Source organism: Camelus bactrianus, chromosome 8 (genome assembly GCF_048773025.1).
Source record: "Camelus bactrianus isolate YW-2024 breed Bactrian camel chromosome 8, ASM4877302v1, whole genome shotgun sequence".
Classification (NCBI taxonomy): Eukaryota; Metazoa; Chordata; class Mammalia; order Artiodactyla; family Camelidae; genus Camelus; species Camelus bactrianus.
The window spans coordinates 36766488-36787912 of record NC_133546.1 but is presented as its reverse complement, the minus strand read 5'-3'; the positions used below and the strand labels follow the sequence as shown (position 1 = coordinate 36787912).

Below are 21425 nucleotides of genomic sequence, written 5' to 3'. Positions count from 1 at the left end.
CCTTTGATTTGTTTTCCTTCCTTGTTGTGAAAAGTCAAGCAAAAGGTTTACAGCCCAATTTAATCACTTCCTCAAATTCTGACTTTATTCATGTAAGGCATAGTTCTTGTCCTCTTTACAAAGACCCATTGTTCAAAGAACCATGTTTTGATATACATCCTCTCAAGAGAAGAGGGAGGCGTTTAGGTGCTGATATGTAAAGGTCTCTAAGAGATAGTTTCAGTGTATATACTGTATAATCTTATGTGCATCTTACAGTGTTATATATCCAGTGACATACACAAGGGTATGTACTATTTTTGTAAGAAATAATAAAAATGCAATGTTAACTTTTAAAGATGGATGTGGAAGAGGAAAAAACTTTTACTTTTCATTTTACACTATATTTGTACCATTAGAATTTCCAAACCATGAATATATATATACTTTTTAATATAATATATATTTTAAATGAATTTAAATAAATACATAGTTTAAATGTTTTATATATGTTTTATATGTAAGTATATATATTTATAACTCGTATTTAAAAACAAAACAAGTGCAAATGAATAGTGGGATTATCAATCACTTTTTGTTACTTCTTTATACTTCTTTATATTAAGAATTTACCCTTAAGTGAAAAATAATCTCAGGCAAGTGTTTAAAAATTACATTTCATACAGGTAAAGCAGTACTATGAAAGAAGTTCATAGACCTATATAATTATATTAAATGAAAGAATGAGTTTAAAATAAATATTTCCAAAATCAAAATATGAACAATAAAATAATGAAGGAAAGGATTATTTAGCATAGAAGCAGAAGTTACTTAGAAAACATAGAGACATATAAAAAAATAAATACATCCAACAGTTGATCAAAATAAAAGAGAGAAAATATCAATACTTAAAATAAGAAATTACAAGAATGAAAAGGTTATAGAATCAGGGAGAACTTCAGCAATCATAAGTGATTTGGTCAATCTGCAGCAATACATTTAAAAACATAAATGAAACTCATAATTTTCTAGGGAAATATAGCTTACTGGAACTCATTCCAAGTGCATTAGAAAACCTAGAAAAAGAAACAAATTAATATAGAATAAGTTATTTTTTTCCCAAACTGCTGGAAAGCAAACCTCCTTAGATTTTCTAATGTTCATATAGATTCCTGGCTTTCTGAGCAACAGAAATTGGTGTGCTATAAAGACAAATAATGTATCCCTTTCCACCAAGCCATCTACTCTCACTCTAAAGTGACAGACCCAGAGACACTTGTCACCTCTTCTAGGAACCATCTGCTTCCATTCAAAGAGTAATAAAACATTTTTTCAACTGCTTACATTCCAGAATAGAGAAATTCCCTTCCTTCAGTAAGAGATGATTTGTTACATCCCAGAATAAAAGATGTCTGTATCCCCCTCTCCCTTCCCCTTTCTCTCTTCCTATATTTTTTATTCTCTCTCTCTCTCTAATTTGTATCTCTGTTTCTAGAGAGAAGGATGAACAGATGACTGAGCCGCCCCTGTCTAAGCTTTGAGTTTCATAATTTCTATTTTCTATACACACAGCTGTAAACATCTGGTTCCCGTCATGTGGACAGTTGGGTGCAGGGAACCTGCACTGCAAACTTACTCCTACTGCTGCTGCTATCACTGTAAGTTCATAAAGGTTTGAAAGCCCGGCCAGCCAGCCTATGTCAGGCTGACTTGTTAAATTGCAACTTCAGACTTCACATTAAAGGATCCATACACTCCAAAAAAAAAAAACCAAACAAGATCTATAATCAGTCATTTTCACAAAGTAATTCCAAGAAAAAGTGAAATGAGCAGATGATTCTCATGCTATTGAAGGTATTATAGAACAAAACAAAGTAAGAAAATGACCAAATAATTTTTATGGAATGATCATTACATTAATATTTACATTCAAGAGGACTACATATACACAAAATAAAACTTAACATCAGAATTACTTACATATATCAATGCAAAATCCTTAACAAATTCTTATTAGGCAGAATATTTCATATTACCATAAACAAATGACGTTAGTTATGCAACTGCAAAAATGGTTTTCTAAGAATTCACAGTGTAACATCCAAGAACAATAAAAATCATTAGTATAAGTGATGTTCTTGATAAAATTCTATGCTTATTACATTTTGACAAGAAACAAAATTATATAATAGGAATACTTTGCATACTTCCATATCATTCTAAACCATCTATCTCAATCCCAGGATGACATCATGCAAAAGGGATAATTTATAGGAATCTTCACATTAAAATTTTTAAATGATAGCTACATCTGTTAATTCCACTATAAATAAACAATGATTTGAACTCTTAGTGGGGAAAAATAAAATGAATTAGAAGTATAAAAATTGAAAGACGTAGAAAATTACCACTTTATTCAGATGATATGACTGTATATCTGAAACATCACATGAAATCTAGGGGGAAAATAGTCCAAACAGTAAAAGAAGTTATCAAGATATATGGACAAAAAGTAAGAAATAATTCACCCCTTTTTTAATGTGCAAACATCATTGAAAATATATAATGAAAAAAGAGACCCATTTATAATAGCAACAACATATGAAATACCCATGGCTAAGACTAAGAATGGTGAAATATTTATATAAAATAGCTTTAAAGTATTTGTAAGATTTATTAACACACCTTGATCAAATGTAGTATTATTCCTTCCTTTGGGAAGACAAAGTATGAATGTCTCATTTCTCTCTAACATAATCTATAAATTTAAGGCAATCCCAAGAATATCTTCCAACAGGATATAGGACGTTGTTTAGTCAGGTTGGTAGGTAATAAACTAGGAGAACTTTGATAAAAAAGCAGCAAGAAGGAATTTACCCTATTAGATAGTAAATCAATTTTCAATTGATGTTCTGGTATTAGTTAACTAATAAACGTAACAAACAGTAGAATGCAAGATAAAATACTAATAAAGTTCCAAATGCAAATTTAAATCTAAAATATTATATAAAAGGCATACTAAATAGTGGGCAAAATATGAATTACTGAGCCAATTGTACTGGAACCTGGAAGTCATATTCTGAAAAGCAAAGTTGGACTCATTTCTCATGTCTTAAAAAATAATACATTTTAAATTGAACCAATATTTTTAGATAAATATTAAAACAAAATAGAAGTTTCTTTAGATGTATTTCCAACTAATCAAACAACTATATAAAGATTGCCTGCAGATGCAAAGTTAAAAACCACTGTGAAAAAGACTAAAAACCAAATAGAGAAATGGGGAAAAGAGTTCATAAAAAGGATAGAAAAAGGGCTCTTACAGATATGAAAAGATGTTTAACCTCTCTTATAAGAAATGAAAGAGATGAAACCTTACTAATATACAACTTTTCACATATCAGATAGTCAAATGCAAAAATCTAATAATGAATCTTACTGGAAAATTTCTGAAGAAATAAGAGCCACCATGCTATACTTGTGGGTGTGCAAATTGATGTACATGTATGGAAGTCAATAGGGAATATCCATCAATATTTTAAATTATAGATATCCTTTGGCCAGCAATCCATTTCCAGGAATTTGTCCCACAGATTTACTCACGCATGTGGGAAATGATGTATGTGTGCAGTGAATGACTATAGCATTGTTAGTAATTGCAAAAGATTAGAGAAGATGTAAATATACATTTGAAAATGATTGGCTACATTTTGAGAAATCCATACATTACCAGTGCAGCAAGAAACAAAAACTCTGTGGGGATTCCTTATTTCTCAATGTAGAAAGTCCCTCAAGATATATTTAAGTGAAAAAAGTGATATGCAGATCAGTAGTACCATTTGTATAAGAAAAAATAAAAAATATATACACATGAATACGTATGTAATAATATTTGCTGGTACGTGTATAAAATATATCTGGAAGACATACAAGACATAGATAACTGTGTTTAGCTGAGGAGAAGCTCTAATAATTGGGAATTAGAGGTGGGAGAGAAATACTTCACTTTGTCACATTTTTAAACTTTTGAGTTTTGAGGCAATTAAGTATCTATTCAAAAATAAATACAAAGAGACATTTTTAAGAGATTAAAATAATAAAACGCAGGACTATATTCTTGAATAATAACATCTTAAAATGGAAGTTAATTTTAAAGTTTATAGAATAACAAAAAGCCTGACTAAATGGAAACTACTCTTGTAAATGACTAGTAAATAGTGAAAACATCAAATGTGCATTTAGGAGGTTTAAAAAAAACAATGGAAATAAAACCAGTAAACATCAAAACAAATGGGATGCCATTAAAATCATATAAAATTAAAGCATAAATGTTTTTAATAAAAAATAAAAAGCTGAACTCTTTATAATTCAGGAAGTTAGAATGATAATAAAAATGGAAGATGAAGAATAGCAGACAGTTGTTAATGAGTTGGATCACTTAATAGGATGTGTAATGGACTCACTTGCTCACGATAAACTGAGGTAACCTCTGGTAAATATAATCTACAGTAATATGAAGCAAAAATAACACAGGAAATTAGGAAGTGAGAAAGACACAGAATTACGATATACTTAAAACATATACTTGTAACACTGTTAAATAGAAATACAACAAATGTGGAGTTTTACCTTACTTCTTTATTTCCTTTTTCTAGCACCCAAAATATAAAGTAAAACAAACAGTTACAAGGAAATAAAAGAAAAAGAAAAAAAGGGCAAAAACCATCTCTGGAATAAAAAGTTGATTGAAGAAGAAATGCTGACTGTGTTAATTGTACTGGATTATTCCAAGCAAGGAATTACCTTTGTAACAAGAAAATGAATATGTGAAGTGTAGAGGATATTAAAAATTGTTAAAATCTTTGAAATCTTACACTGTGCCTTATCCTACTCTAAGTTTTTTAATAACTAATTTAACTCTCTCAACAATAATCTTATATAGATCTTATTATAATTCCAAATTACAGATGAGAAAATTGATAGAGCAAGACAATCAGTATAGGTCCAAGATTACATCACCAGTACATTACAAAGCAGGATTTAGATCTAACCTGTGTGATCACAGATCTAAGATCCTTAACCACTGCACCATCCTCTTTATGAGGAAAGCCTGAGAACATCAACCAAACCCACTGCCGAGCCAAGTTGAGTTCCGTAACACAGAGATGAAGTACTACACGAAAGTAATAATGAAAATAATCATTTAGCAAAAATCAGTTACAAGACATAGGTAAATTAAAGACCTCCAGTCTTTCATAATAGCATAAATAAATGAGGAGATGCACACTTAACAAAAATTTAAATACACCCTAAAGTAAGTAATGAACATAAGACTAAAAGATGAAGAACAGGAAAAAATTCTGCAACGTATAATCTAAGACAAAAAAATACTTATTTTTCTTGATGAAAGTTTTTGACTATTGTATGTCATTTCTTCAAAGATAATTACAGATTAAATGTGATACCAATGGAGGTAATTTTAAATTTTCTGTTAAAAATGATAGGATACTTAACATAATTTTGGAAAAAGATGATTAATTAAAGCTAAATGTCTTTACAGACACTAAAGCATATTACAAATGAATGTGAGTGACAGAAGAGCAGTTGAATTGCTTAGTGGGAAAATAAAGCCCAGATGCAGAATTCAAGTATGCTAGACCCCCTAGTAAAAGCCCATGAGTACCTTGTGATAGCCTGTAATGAAAAAGAATATGAAAAGGAATGTGTGTGTGTGTGTGTGTGTGTGTGTATGACCAAATCACTATGCTGTACACCAGAAATTAGCACAACACTGTAAATGGACTGTACTTACTTCAATTTAAAAAAAACAGGAGCATTGTAGAGGAAAAAAAAGAAGCCCACAAGAACCAGTTCTGCACATCTCTTATCAACTATGCTTTCAGAGACATCATGTTGGTAGCTTGAAATAGCCCATGGTGCCAGTAATTTACACCATGAAAATTGATTGCTATTTTTAAAACATTGATCACCACATCACTGAATGGAACTAATGATATGCAATTGTTACATGATAAAATTGGCTTCATACAGCACCTGGAGGGGAGGCTCTAAAATGATATGTATCTCATGGTGGCAGTTGTCTCAATTCCAAACTATAATCCAACTATATTAAATAGTTTTTTTAAAAGTGAATAAAAGTTCAAAATTCTTTGAAATGATATAGGCGAACATTAAACATTTCAAGATGAGGGAAAGGCAAACTTTTGTAAATTAAATTATGTTAAAGTTTCAATGTTTATTTGACAAAAACAAGTACAGGCAAAGCTGTAAGATGATATTAACATTTGGAAAATATTTTTCATACTTTCAGCAAATTTTTTGTTTGTAACGTTATTAAAAAAGAAAATGTCTGTATCTAATAAATAGATAAACATCATACACATATGCTTGATAAAAAAGAAAAGTAAATGCTAAATAAACATGTGAAAAATCATTCTCATAAATTATGAAAAATTAAATTGAAATGCAAAAAATGGTGCCATATTTTACTATCATAATAGCAAATACTAAATTTTGTTTTAATTGTAGGAGAGTGTGTAGTAAGTTAATAAGCATCTTACACGATTATTAAGAAGTATAATTTACATAAAAGGCAATTTAATTATAGATATTGAGTCTTTAAATAGTTCACGTGCTTTGATATACCAAGATAAATAATTTGTAGTACATATTAATTTAGAATATGTTATTATTTATATTACATTTATCATGTTTTATATTATACATATATTAAACTTATGTTACCAAGGAAGTAAAAATATGGAAATAAACCCAGTATGTTCAATTACATTATGATATATCATGGATGAATCTATAGTGGCAGCTAAAATGATATTAAATTTTTTTAATGGAAAGATTAACATATCATTTATATAATGTTAATAAAAAACAGAATAACAACCTTTTTATGTAAAATATATAACAAATGCATTAACATTTTTATAGTAAAACATCTGAGAGCAAAATGCTCTGGTGGTAAATTTATGGATAGTTGTTAATCTTGTTTTTATAATTTCTTGCATTAAAAAAATTCTGTTATAGGCATTCCCTTCACTTTATTCTAGCACATTTCTGTCTTTTGTTCCCTCCTGCTTTGCTGATTCTTATTTCAAAACTCCGTTTTTGTATCATTACCTCCAGTCCCTCAGCTTTTCGGACAGTTCATCCTAGAGCCATGAGTCTGAACCTGAGATCATTTCTTCCTCTATTTCTTATTTCTGGGACTTAAACTGATGCTTATTTACCAGTTCCCTGATCCTGTCTCCTGTGTATCTCTTTTAATACTTGATATTCAGAGAAATATACGTGACATGGCAAATGTTTCATTCTTTTCTGTAGTATCCTTGCCAAGTGCTAATCTAAATTAAACTTGAGGACTTTTACATTCAAGGGAACTCACTAGTTTCTGAGATCACGATTCATCTTTGGATGCTGAGGTTTTTAAGACAGACTTCATATTTATTGAGTTGAAATCAGTCTTCCTGTAAACCCATTGACCTAATGCCAGTGCATAAAGTTACAAAGAATAATCATTTCTAATACTCTGTGATACACCTCTCAACCTTTTCCTGCAGCCACACTTTTGCTATGTGACTTTGTAATTCCTACTATTAAAACATTGTACTTGTGGGTTAGGGTTAGGGTTAGTGTTAGGGGTTACGGTAGAACAGTAGAACTTCTATGCAATAAGAAATTTATTTTTAGAAAATTAGGCCGAAGACACCCACAGGAGCTGGTTAAACAATATATGTATACCTGTTGCTTCTGCACCTGATGCCAGGCAGTTAGAAAGATGGATTTGTTTTAAGGGAGAGCCAGGACAAACTTGGAAACCATGAGTACTAACTGGAACCCACAGGTGCAGTCTGGAAGCAACATTGTCTCACTGGTTCCAGGGTCAATGTCAATGAGACAGATAACCTACAGGAGAAGCTGGTCCCTTCATTAAAAAGCTAAATGTCAAAGATGTTTATATGAGAAACAGTCTTGAAGATAGATGCTTTCCCCAAGGAAAGGGCATGCTTCTTGCTGACCAATATAATAAAGATACTGTCTTCCTCGGTTACAGACTTTGGGAAGGTTTGCCTACAGCACCTCTAAAAGATCAGACTTCCCCCAGTTCTGGTGTGTAGCATCACTGTGGACCATTCTGTGTGGCCTTTGTGGGCTTTGGAGGACGAGAACAAACACAAATATGAAATTCATGCTGCTTCTTGTGCTGTGAGTAGCAAAGTGCTTTGATTCTGACCTAGGAGCCAGCATCCCTAAAACTGTGGCAGGCTAATTTGTTAGATTGCTGGTTGAGTAAACCCTTAGACCCATCACAGTTTTTTTACAAAGATTCTTGTCAAGTGGAGGAGCTGTAGGACCGACTGGCATCACAAGGTGGCTTAACAAGGCATGACAGCAGGCCTGTGACATCAAGCATGAGCTGCAGTAGTGTCTCCCTCACATCCATATTCCAAATATTAATGCAGTTGCTGCTGCATTTTCACTTCCAAATCATACGCAGATTTCCCTAGTGGCCAATTTTCACCCAGATCCATGCAGGAGAGGGAAGTCTGGGCTGCATGGTTTCAGCATAGCTAAGTCAGCAGAGTGCACAGCCACTGCAGAGGAGGAGGTTAGTTCTCTCCCCATTTAGTCTGGGTTGTGTCATGTAAGACCTAAAATTAATGCAAGGTATGAATTTCTACCTTGACATCTTTGCACCTCACTGGGACCCACAGGGCTAACCATGAGTTCCCTTGCCCTCCCCAGATGTGCCTCCCACCAGATGAGAAAAGGCTCTCCACCCAGGTAGTTCCCCTGTCAGCCAGCTCAGCTTCAGTCCACCCAGTATTCAACCTAATGGGTTCCATGTCCCTTCTCACATGAAAAATTATTCAAACAAGCCAATCACATCCTCCAGTGAAAGTCAGGGGGCATTTTCTCTCTTAATACTATGAAGCTCTTCCCCACAGCCCCTGCTTGCTCCCTCCGTTCCCGAGTGCAGCCACTGCGTGGCCCTGTGTGCTGTGGTCTTTTCCCCTGGGATGCGAGGATATGTGACTAGTAAGCTGCCTCAAACTCATCTGTCCAGTCTCAGGTGTTGTGTGTTTGGCAATACTGTTGGACAAGAATCTCTCCTTCACGGACAAGGTGAATAGGCGGTAAACCAAAAAACTAAACTTGAGACTTGTTTTGGCCAAAAGAATTCCAAGGAAGTTGCACCGTACAGTTCGGAGCCTAGCCTAAAGAGATCATTGATGATTCCTTTTCTCTCTTGAAACCCCTCAGAGCAGAGATGTGAACAAGCCCAGTCCAGCCAGCTGGATAACAAGGAATAAATACATGGCTGGTTGCCCAGTCCACCACTGGCTTCCCAGCCGTGAACCTGCTAACACCGAGAAGCAGAGCTCCCTCCTGACGTGATTTACAGATTTAAGAGGGAGCCCCAGCTGAGACCAAAACAATTGAACAGTCAAGCCCAACTTGAACTGTAGATCCAAAGAATCACTAAATAATAACTGTTCATTTTTCTAAAACACTAATTATTGTGCTGGGTTGTTATGTAGCCATATACAACTGATCCATAGTCTACAATATATTTAAAGAAAATAAAACATTGTAAGTTCCTTGCAGCTCTGATGTTACAGACTTAACCCAAGGTCGGGAGGAAAAAGAACATGGGATATGGAGTCAGGAGAACTAGATTCTAGATCAGGAACTGCCACTTACTGGCTGTTTAGAATTTGTTACATGTCTAATCTTAGAGCTTCAATTTTATAAACAATAAAAAAGTATGAAATAATCGAATAATAATATCCTTTATGTAACTAATTTTAGGGAGACAGCAAGGCCTTTTTTTTTACTTTTTCCTACTGTAGGCACTCACTAGAGAAGTTTTTGGTTGTTTTTTCAATGCTAATTTACTGCCATCACCAGCCTGTGGATTGTGGAATGTATTGTCCTTGTTTCAAAAAGATGATGGTCATTTTCCTGTATCCTGTCTTTGTGCCTCCTTCACGATTTATCAGAGAGTAGTAACATGCCATAGTTATTGAATTTTAGGTTATTTTTAGACCCTGGGCAAATTATTTTTCTTGACTAAGATGTATAGATTCTTTTATTAAATTTTTCTCTCTAGTATTGGGCTTCAGTTTTCTACAACTTAATTTTGTTCTAATATTTTTAGTCATATGATCACTTCTGACAAATAATACAGAAGGGGATTACCAAAGAGTGTAACAACAATTATACTTCAGAGCCACTGGAATCTTTCCTTAAACATACAAAACTAAAAGATTTTCCATTTTCTGCTTTTTCCTAACACTTAAATCTCCCCTGCCTTTCCCTAGAGGAGTGAAGTTTTGAATTTCCTTTTCCTCTGCTTGACACATTTCTGTCTTCACTTCTTCATCCAAGTGTGACGTTTTTCTTCCTTTTTGGAGAATTTTCCTCTGTTGTTTCTATATTGCCTTATTTTTGGCCTGATGGCTTTTCCATGGGCCAAGACATACCCTGTTATATACTTCCATGATTTTTCCTTCTTTTATATTACTCCATGTTAAGTGAAGTCTTATTGATTCTCTTATTTATTTATTTATTTACTTATTTATTTATTTAATTACTTATCTTTATTTTTTAATATTTAGGCACTCTTCATCTTCTCTGATAATTTGAAAGAAAGAAATACTGCAAAGTGAATATTTTGGGGATTTCTAAAAGTTTATTAGGGACCTCCTTTAATGATAAACCAACAGAGTCTCAGAAACCTATTTTAGTAAACATTTTATGGCTGATAGATCCAAAATGGCAATCAAATTGCTTCTTATAATGGTTCTAGGTTATCTCAGAAGAAAGGTTCTTTTACCACTAATTTCTGACTATTCATGCTCCAGTCTACCACCTGCCTACCTAGTCAGATAGGCTGAAGTGTGAATGAACGTACTCCAAGACTTTGAGATAGCTTCTTGACTGTTCAGGCTGACCTGCCTTCTTTACATTTGCACGTAGACTACCTCTCATAAAGATAATAAATTGATATAAAAGTTTGTATCCCTTTGGAATGATTGCTTGGTAAATTCTTTACTTGTTCTTAGGCTTTTTTTTTTTTTTTTAACAAAATCAAATCTGAAAATTGCAATTACTACTATTTCCTCCTCATGTAATCTCATCCCACAATCACTAAGCTATCACCAGATAAATACAATTACCACCAGTTACTTCCAGCTTGCCATAACCTTCAGAAGATGAAGAATGCAGAAAATAGAAAGAAAAGAGGAGAATTTATAAAATACCTTTTTCCTTCCTTTCAATCTTTATGCATTTGTTTTTAACTATGAAAATACTATTAGCTTTATTGGTTGAGGTCATTGATGTTTACTTATTTAAATAAAATAGTTTTGGTTAAAATAGAAGTATTAAAATCAAGGTCAAATATAGTAGGCTAAATAGAGTGAAATGGGAAATTTATATGATGTAACTAGCACCCTTTGGATAATGATTCCTACATTTAAATATACTAATAGAGGGCAAAGTATGTAGAGTGCAAGAAAATCTCTCCTGATGATTCTTCCTCCCATCAAAAAAAAATAGTGAAGAAGCCACTTGGGAGACTTAAACTATAAAATTGAATCTGTAAATGTTTAAGTCAAATAGTGCTGTTGAAGCTAAAATATATTCAAAATCATACTTAAGTTGATACATTTGCCTCATAACAACACTTAGATTAATAAATAGAAAAATAAAATAAAAAATACAATAACATAAATAATAATAATGTGGGATTCATATTTTTCCTGAATGTTTACAAAGTCGTAAGATTTTAAATCTGGGAAGTATCCTAGGACTCATCTGGTCCAAACTTCTAATACTATGAATAAAGAAAATGTGTCCAACATTTATTAAGTTCCAGAAGGTCACACAGAGAGCTATGGGTAGAATTCAAATCCTTAAACTGAAGTCTATGTTGTTTTTAAATTCATAAATTAACTAAAATTAAATCCATAAGACAGTGTCTCTTTTTTCACTAGTAGCCAAGTTACCATTATTTTTTTTGATCCAATATTGTTTCCAGCAAATCAGACATATATTTTGCATGTTATTGTACTGAAATCCTTATTGGATAAAACTCCAGAAAATGTATTAGAGATTTTTTTTACATGTGCAAATTATGTGGGTCATTGATTTCATTAAAAATCTCAGATACTTATGTTTGAAGAATGATAGGCTGCATTCATGACAGCAAGAATATGAGTGTTCAAATGATCTATTCAGATGGTCATAGGACTATATTTAGTTTACTCTACACTTAAGGTAAACTCTGGGAAGGAGAAAGGAAAATTATAGATTTGCAAAACTCAATCCTCTTTCCTAAAGAGGTTGAATATAAAATAATATTACTTATGGTCATTTATGTGACCTGAATAATACTTATGCATATTTTATGTGAGATATTGTACATAAAATATCTGTCTAGAATATTTATCTATAAACAACTCTATAAACCTATGTAATGATATTGATCCAGTGTCAAGTAATACTGCATAAAAAGTATTTCCCTGAACTTGGAATATAAGACTGGATATCTTCAGGAGCAGTGAAAAGTAGCTTTGATGAAAACAAATTAAAAAAGATATATCTATATAGATCTATATCTATATCTATATATAAATAAGAAGGAAAAAGAAATAAGTACAGAAGATATATGGTAGGTGGAAATGTAATGGTGTATTTGGGGACAGTAAAGAAAAATGTAAGATTGGAAAATTTGAGAAAGCTTGACTGTTTTTTTTAATGAAATGCAACTTTAGAAATTAGCATAGAAAATTAGAAGCAATTACTTTTTTGCTGAATTGTTCATTTTGCCAACTTCAGTTTGTACCGGTACAAAACTGTCTTAATAAAATTGAAATCACTTTAATATGATATACTGAATTATAAGTAGTATAATTGAAATGTAAAATATTTCAGATGTGTTTATTTGATACAATTGTTGCCTTAGGAACGAGGAGAGAAGAATTAATTAATGCATACTTCTCCTGTGAGTGAATAATATGTACAGCATTTATTATAATGTTCTATATGTATTTCATTAATATATTAGAAAAAAATCAATAGAAAACTAAAAATAGGCTATTTCCTGTAGTTCTTTCCTGGGAATGTGACATTGTACTTTGTAAATGGAAGAAGAAAAAAATCAAATTCTTTCATACCAGTAAGAACCATAGATGTTTTCCAGTATTGATCTTCAGCAATTATAATTTTTAAATAGTGAGCAGATACATATCAAATATTTGCATAGAGGCCAGGAAGAGAAAAAGGCAGGATTTTTTTTCACATAGACTGCCAAAACTCGGTGATTTTCAACTAAGGCCATTAGACCTGTGTTTTCCATACCTTAAAATTGACTGGAAACTTTAAGTAAGGGTACCACCATTGTACTGCATACTAAGTCAGTGTTGATCATAACTTAAGGATTTTTGTAACCTCATTTATTATTATCTAATTACAGAAGCTAACCATGTTCTGAGGCAGAAACAAACCTGAGAGCGAAGGGGGAACAAACCTGCAGCTCTTAAATAAGTCAAAGAAAAGGTAAGTGAAAGAGAACAAAATATTAACATACACATTCACATGTGTGTTTGGACCGCTGGCCTTAGTGCTAAGAATACAAGCATAAGGTCATTGCTAACACGTTTATGCCAGGTAACTCCTCATTCTTCTGCAAGTTGTTTGATATTTTTGTTCTTCTGTCTCTGTTAATATTTTTTATTAGAAGTTTAAAATAAGAGATTTATTTATCTATTTACCTTACCCATCTTAATCAGTTTAGTATGGTGCTATTCCCCATGTGCATATCATGTATGTAAATGTTTCAAAGAAAGACCTTTGAGCTATTATAAAGACCAAATCACTAACAGAACATTGCTCATGTACCTCTTGTTCATAAAAAGAAAGATTTTCTTTCTTTCCTTTTTTTCTTTCTTTACTTCTAGTCTTACTTCCTGTGAATAAATGCTTCAGGATCTTGGTATTGTTAGTGGATAGTGAGACCGCTAAATGAGGAGGCCCACCAAAGTGTGGGTCCTTGCCTGCTGGCTAGGAAGGATTCACAGCTGAGGCTGAGGGATAGAACGAAACTACTTTTATTTTTCAGAAGAGGGAAAGGAAGGAAAGTGCTTGAGCAGGGAGAAGGAAGCACTCGATTAGGAAGCTGTCAGCCAAGCTGGCCGGTAGAGACAGCTCCAGCCCAGGTGGGGCTTTTATGGGAGGCTTCTGCCGTCATGTCCTTCCTTTAGATGTGATAGAGGCAGTCAGTCCTTGTTTGAGCTTTTCAGTCCTTGTATGGGCTTTTCTAGTGGTGTCATGGCAATCATCAACTGTCATGGCGCTGGTGGGTGTGTCATTTAGCGTGTTAATACATTACAATGAGTGTATAATGAGGCTCAGGGTCCACTGGAAGTCAAATCCTCCACCTCTGTGGGTTCTAACCAGTTCTTGTTTCTTCTCTGAAGCTGCCTCCTAGACTTAGACAAGAGTATTTGGTTTCTAGCCGAGGGAGGGGCAGGGGTATGATCCTGGCATCAACAGCCTTGGTAACAAAAAGGAAAGTGACTTTTAATCAGAATGCCTGCAATCTGGTGGACCCAGCATTCTGCCACCCCCGCCCCTCCCCCCAAATAATCTCCAAAGATTCTGTTCAGCCATGAAAGTTTTAAAGGGAAATGGGGGAATAATCTCAGTTAACCGTTGAGATAGGTGGTCAGAGTCACTGCCATCCCCCAGTGCCTGCAGGCTTGTCCTAATCCACTGCTTGACCCCGCTCTTCTGTGACTCCGGGAGACTTCAGCTTTTCTATAAACAAGAGGCAGGGGTTGGGTGGGGAAGCCTATAGGGTCTTGCATAGTATCAGTATTTGTTAAAACTATATTAGGACCTTTCAATATTAATTAATACTGCTAATATTCACATGTGAAATTATCTTAAAATTTCACAACTGTATTTGAATTCTTTCAAATCTTGGGAATTCCCTCCAACAAAGCCCACTGCTGTTCTGATCTTTCTGGGCTTTAGGTAATGTTGGTCACAAAAGGTGTTCTGGGAAGCGACCTTATGTGCTTGGAAGGGCCGTCTGGGAAGCATTTGTTGTATTTTATCTATTAGTAATTAGCAGTGATTAGATCAGCTAGGTGAGGAGTGTACCCTTCAGCAAGTGACTGCGTATATATAGACATTAAGATAACAATATTTCAAAATATTCTATTTTTGTCTTTCTACTTCTTTCATTCTTTGGCCTATTTCCTCTGATTCCCTGGTTGTATTGGGAACTTTTACCTAGAAACCAAGCTACTGACCCTAATAAATATAGAATATGAAAAACCTTTTATGCTTTTCTGTGAAGGAATGGAGTGGGGTTTTAGGCAAATTAATTCTTGTGCAAATACATCTCTAGGGAGCTTAGTAATGCATTTAATGAGTTCAAATACTTTCAGAAATGAAAGCCAGAAATGACCTATTACGTTATCCTTTCTCCTCTTGAGAGTTCAGTACAAATGCACTCCCTCTGGCAGCTCTTACAATAGTATCAAAATCATAGCTTTAATTTTTTGTGTTTCCTACCAAAGTATAACAATTTTTGTTTGCATGACTTATATTTTATTTTAACAATTTTCTACATAATACTTCAGTGAAATAATTTACATGTATGAAGAGTCACTACTAAGTTTGTAGGCAAGCAGCTTCAGAATACTTCTCCACTCCTCCAGTGGAGTATCCAGGGGGAAATGGGTGAGAAAATGGATAAATTGGAAGTTGCTCAAGGAAATGAAGATTCCCTCAGAAATTGTATTGTGGAACAAAAATATAGGAAGATGTTTGGCTTGACAGGTAGAGTCTCCTGTTTCATTTTTTCTCTGCCTCTGTAAGGGTCACAATGAAGTTCATTGTGATTGTCCTTTGATTTGAAAATTCAGGAAAGAATTAATATTATACCTCTTCCAAAATTCAAAGCTAATTAAGAGGTCAATATATAATTCAATCATACCTTTATTACTAGAATAAATTATTAAAAATGATTTAGATCTGTGACCAAAATAGCTCTCTGATAACTTTTCTGAGAAGAAAACAGACTTACCTAACCAGTTACAGACCACTCTGGACAGTTCCAGGTCTCCTGCACCCTTCCTCAGGGAGCAGAGCCTGCTCCCCTAAACTTATCCTGTATATGAAAGCTGAGTAAAACATACCCTCTCTGAAGGCAGACAGGCTATAAGACAGTGATTATGATGGTGATGATGATGATGGTGATGACAGTGATGATAAGGAAGAAAGATAGAAATTGATTAAAAGGAAGGAAAGGACTAATTTTGTTTTTTCCTACCCTCCATTCACATATCCATTCAGTTGTCATTCTCTCTTGGTTTAAGGAAGACCAGAAAAGCAGATGTTAAGAGCCCAGAAGGGTTATTCTAGTCTTTCATCTGTAGTGTGAGATCCAGAAAAAAAATCTCTAGCCCACCTTCTAGATCAGTCTATTTATAATCACTTCATATGACAGTTGAATACAGAATATTAAACTGAATGAGACAGCTCATGAAAATTTTTCATAAATAATCTCAGGTGATTTGATATTAAAATAGAATGTATAGATCTTCCTTTTAAATATTAAGATCAGACAAGATATGAATTTAAGATTTCATAATCATGCCATAAAAAGAATAGACAGAAAATTGTCCTTAAATTTAAAAAGTGACAATATGGAGCTCTATCACCTGGAGTCAAATAAAAATCTCATAAGAGGACAGTACCTTATAAGGTCACTCATCACTTTTGAAAGTTTAATCTTCAACTTTGCAGGTACATAAAGTAATTTAACATTTGATCTCCTAAAATGTATTACTTTCTTAGGGATTGAATCATTGTAACCAAATTTGCAAGCACCTAGAATGTAACGAATCTCAGATATAAGTGAAAAATTGTATATCTAAAAACATTTTGAATATTAGTAGTCACTGATAATCAGTTGGATCCTCTTTATGCTCAATTTCCTCATCTAAAAAACATACTACGTCACAAATTAGTTGTAAGATGAAAAAGATCATGCTTAAAAATCTACTTTATTACCTTGTCCATAATAAAAACTAAATAAATGCTAATTACTATTTAGTGTTACCTAGCACTTATTAACTACTTTTTATATGCCAGCCTGTCTTTGAAAAATTTTTAATGTATTAATTCATTTAATATCTTCATAGTCCTGGGACATTGATGCTATTACTAGTCTCATTTATACACGAGGGAATTAAATTACTGCGAGTTGAGTACTTCCACTACATTTGGTATGTGGTGGATCTAAATTCAACCAAACTCAGACATCTAAATTCACCACTCCATATAGATAGAAAAATTAGAATTACTTGGTGAAAATATAATTAGAAAAAGGAGAGTTAGATAATCTTAAAGAATCTAGATTTTCAAGTTATGCCAGGGTTTTTTGTTTTGTTTTGTTTTGTTTTGTTTGATTTTGGTTTTGTTTGCCTCTAACTTCACTATAGATCCATAATAATTAGATACTTGTATTAATTGATGATCTCTCTAGGCTGGAGCCAAGATACAATAACTGACTCCAAACTAATTTCTTACCTTCCTTGAAAGATATTCCTCCTTTATTAATTTAATATTTCTTCAGGTAATATATAACACAGCTGATTAGATTTTGGCTTTCTTATTTGAGATCATATATAATTTTCCAGGAATATAATTTGGTAAATGAAGTAAGAGTTTGGGAAGAAGAAATATGTATATAATTTTGGATATATATATATATATATATATATATATATCTCATACATATATATATATTACATATGTATAATACACACACATACACATGTATATACACCATTGTAAGTTTTTTCTATTTTTTCAATTAAGTTTTATTCCTTTAAGTGTGGTTTTTATCCAATAAGCAAAACTTTCACTTAAATCCAAGCTGATGTAATAATTATTTTCAATTTCTTGTTAAATGTTTCAGGTATTTTCATCCTTATAATTTTATGTCAGCCAGTTAAAATTTAATAAATACCAGATGCTGAATATACAGAAATAATCATAATGCAATAGAAGTACCATATGACTTACAGTTCAGATCATCTGTCCTGAAATTTTAGCTCTGCCTCTTGACTAACTAGTTTGGTCAAAGCACTTAGGCTCATCAGTTCTCCTTTTCTTTCTCTGTAAAATAACAGTAACTTGCAATGTTATTAAGAGGGTTATATGAGTTAATATATGTGAATATCTTTTATATATGTGTGCATTTATATATATCACAAAAGTATTAAATGCTGCAGTATTTTGCTTTCCATATAACTGGAATGTCATATTTAAATATAATTTTGACCAAGTTAAGCAGATAATACTCTTTTACTTTAACTATTTTCTAAGTATTGATTAAACCACAAACTATGCATAATGAAGCAAACATGCAAGGTAGTTTTTTATTATTATTATTATATGTTTATAATTACTTTAAATTAATATTTTATTTAGAAAGTCAGTTTTATTCAATACCACATCAGTGGAGAAAGGTCAACTTAATAAACTATGTGAAATGCTTCCTAATTTATGTGAGGTGATGGATGTGAACTAAACTTTTTGGGTAATTATTTTGTGATATATATGAGTATCAAATCATCATGTTGTGCATGTTAAACTTACATAATGTTATACATCAATTATATCTTAATAAAACTGAAAAAAATAAGTCATGAACCTTTTAAAAAAAAAGCCAGTTTTAATAATTATCCTCTACAAAGCATCATGGACTGACTATACTTCAATGGAAATATATATATATATATATATATATATACACAAAAAAAAAATTAGCCTCTAAGTTTTAGGTTAGTTAAAGGGTAAAAGTGGATTTACTGGTGATGATGATGGAGAGACAAGAAGCATATGAGTTCTACTTTCTTCTGTCCTAAATGAAAAAAACATTGTATGATTGTCAAAATAAATAAACACAGAACAAACCTGGAAAAAAATTTCACTCCTAATTTTTCCAACAATTTTTACAGAAAATTAATACACATGTATTTCCATATGCATTGCAAACAAAACTTAATTTCTCTAGCATTTTAATAATTTTTAGTTACAATTTATTCAGATTTTTTAACATGAAATATTTTAAAACCTTTTCTATAATATTTTGGTTGTCTGCCATTCCTACTGTATCAGTCCTGGTTCAACACAAGAAGATGAAATGAACTAAATACAAGGAATGTGAGACTTAGGAAATTGTTGGAAGGAGTGGTGGAATGGGAGTCAAGGGACCACAGGGGCCACAGGACCTGCTGGTGTTTGAACGTACTTCTTTAGCCTAATGCTATTGTTGCCTTCATGATGGCCATGAATCTGGTGACAGCTTTGGAAAATTACCACATCCTCTTGACTTTTAGGCCTCCAAGCCTTCACTTGCCTGTAGAAAAACAGGAGTAGGTTGGAAAAGAACCTTTATTGACTTTCATTCAAAATCTTGCATGCAATTCTGTTTTCACTTGTATAATGATTCTCTCTTTCAGAACTCTGGCAGCAAGGGGTCTAGGAAATAGGGCTTTTAGCTTCCAGACTTTACAGTACAGGAAGGCCAGTAGCAATAGGGCAAGCAGTTCACAGGATACACTACGCATGCTTTCATTGCAGTACACGTCATAGAGCTACAAAAGGGCTCAGGAGATTTTCTGTGGAGTGATGCATATTATTACATCTGTTAGGGATGTCAGGATAAATAACTAGATTCTAGATTTCAGTAATTTATTTCCTGTAACAACTCATCTGACAGGTAAGATTTACCTGGATGGCGTATTCTAATAATAGAACTCAAAATTATATTTGATTCAATACATACATCTTCTCTTTCTTTTGTTTTCTTCCACTAAAGACAATATGTCAGAATGTAAAGAAGAGGGATGTTATTATATGTCTCATCTTTAATATGATCAAATTTCTGAAACAAATCACTCATAAACAGCAGAGGTTTACTGTTAATAAAATATTTACATCTTATTGTTAATAATAGTATATATCCTACATACAGCAGGACTGGTTAATCAAGATGAACTCTTCGGTACAATAAATTACTATGAATTACAATAAATTACTGTGATTCTCTAATCTAGCCTAATGTTTTAAAGTTGATCTCTAGAAGTTATCCTTAAAATATGGACCAAAAATCACAGATATGCTTCAAATGTATTAAAATCTACATGTTCTTTCTATGATTCTTAAAGCCAAATAGCAGGTAGTTAATTTGGCTTTCATTTTGTGCACATGTAAGAACTATTTGGTAGTGACTTACTGAATTTGGGAGTTATTATAATTTCTCAGTGTGAGGAGAATCTGCTTCTTTTTAGCTCCTCCTGTATTTCTCATCTTGAAGAGCACAAATGGCAGGTGACATCTAAAAACTTTACAGAAAATTAATATAAATAAATATACTCTGCATCTTTTCAGCTCCTATTAACTTTTAAAAAATCTTCCAAACATGCACACTATAGGTTTCCCCCTCTTCTGAATCTATTCTTTCTTATGGAAAAGCAACAAGAGTCATATTGTAGATACAAAATAATTTATTTTTAAATTATTAAAGACATTAGCCAACAACAGTGTTTCCCAAAATGTGTTTTGTAATAGTTAATGCCAAGGGGTGATTTTAAAATACTTATTCAAAAGAAGAGGTTTCTGTGGTTAAATGCATGTAGTATATTCTGATTTGAATGATTTAAGCAAATATCTCTGCTGTGGACTACAGAGCCTTTAATATGCTAATAAGAACTGTAAACCTCCAAGATGCCTCTATTGTATTTAGCTGGAAGGCAGCATTTCCCAAATTTATTTTAACTTGTAACTTTTTAAAACAATTTCTATGACTATATCATGAGATTAGTAGCGGGGGTGGAGGGATATTTGGAAATATTGAGCAAGAATCTCAATCTCTGTGCAAATCTGTTCCTTCTCTACCTTCACCTTTCTGGACCTGTGAATTTCTATTACTAGGTTGAAGAAGTAAGAATTATGGAGTAAATAGTTTACTTAATTTTTGCTGGTTTGACTGTTTCAGTTTGGTTTTCGTCTCCTTACCTTTTGAATACATTAGAAATGATCTTATACTCGCCACACACACACAGAAAACACTACATAAATCATCACATGTAAATATTACTTTCACCTTCAAATTTAATATATTCTGAATTACTTCCCAGACATTATTAGCAAGTGTTTGGTAATGTGCTGTTATAGCTAAAACTAACTTAGATAGTATTTAAGTTCCTATGATGAATACAAAATGAAGAAAGAAAACTTAAAGTAGAGACACACATACATGTATACACACATAAATACCAAAGGAAATGTATAGATGTAAATTAAATTAAAAGTCT

The 21425-nt window shown here is 32.7% G+C and overlaps 1 long non-coding RNA gene across 7 annotated transcripts in view; it reads left to right on the top strand.

Moving 5' to 3' along the window:
- LOC141578361 (uncharacterized) overlaps positions 1–21425 on the top strand; it is an 809650-nt gene that overhangs the window by 496913 nt on the left and 291312 nt on the right. For all 7 annotated transcript variants that reach the window (XR_012508646.1, XR_012508643.1, XR_012508641.1 and 4 more), the window contains one exon: positions 13499–13581. This is a non-coding gene — a long non-coding RNA (uncharacterized LOC141578361). The remainder of the gene's footprint in view (positions 1–13498; positions 13582–21425) is intronic.